The sequence below is a fragment of the Pterocles gutturalis genome, unplaced genomic scaffold (assembly GCF_000699245.1).
Source record: "Pterocles gutturalis isolate BGI_N339 unplaced genomic scaffold, ASM69924v1 scaffold6957, whole genome shotgun sequence".
NCBI lineage: Eukaryota > Metazoa > Chordata > Aves > Pterocliformes > Pteroclidae > Pterocles > Pterocles gutturalis.
Genome location: NW_010115206.1, coordinates 36,520 through 36,831, shown reverse-complemented (window position 1 = coordinate 36,831; position 312 = coordinate 36,520). Strand labels below are relative to the sequence as shown.

The 312-nt window shown below is 57.7% G+C and overlaps 1 protein-coding gene across 1 annotated transcript in view; it reads left to right on the top strand.

The window, feature by feature from the left end:
- The window catches only part of SCN8A (sodium channel, voltage gated, type VIII, alpha subunit), a 39,556-nt gene that overhangs the window by 6,902 nt on the left and 32,342 nt on the right, over positions 1–312 (top strand). The window lies entirely within an intron of this gene.

Genomic DNA, 312 nt, shown 5'->3' with positions numbered 1-312 from the left:
CAGGGCTGGTCCTGGAGTCGGTGCACCAACATGGAAATGCTCAAAATTGCCAACGAGTGGGGCCGATGGGGATCTGATTCCCGTCTGCTGGGCTGGGGGACTCTGCTCTGACATTTTCTTTCCGCTTACATCTCGATCTTTCTTTGCAGGTGAGGCGCTGCCTTGTAAAAACACACGTTGCGGTAGCTTTAGCGAGGGTTGGGGAGGCGGCACAGCTACGCGGACGCTGCGCTGTACCGATGGTCCTGTGCGCGGGGCAATGGCGTGAATCTGGGGGCAGGTGCTAATCCTGCTCCTGGATTTATGGTCCTG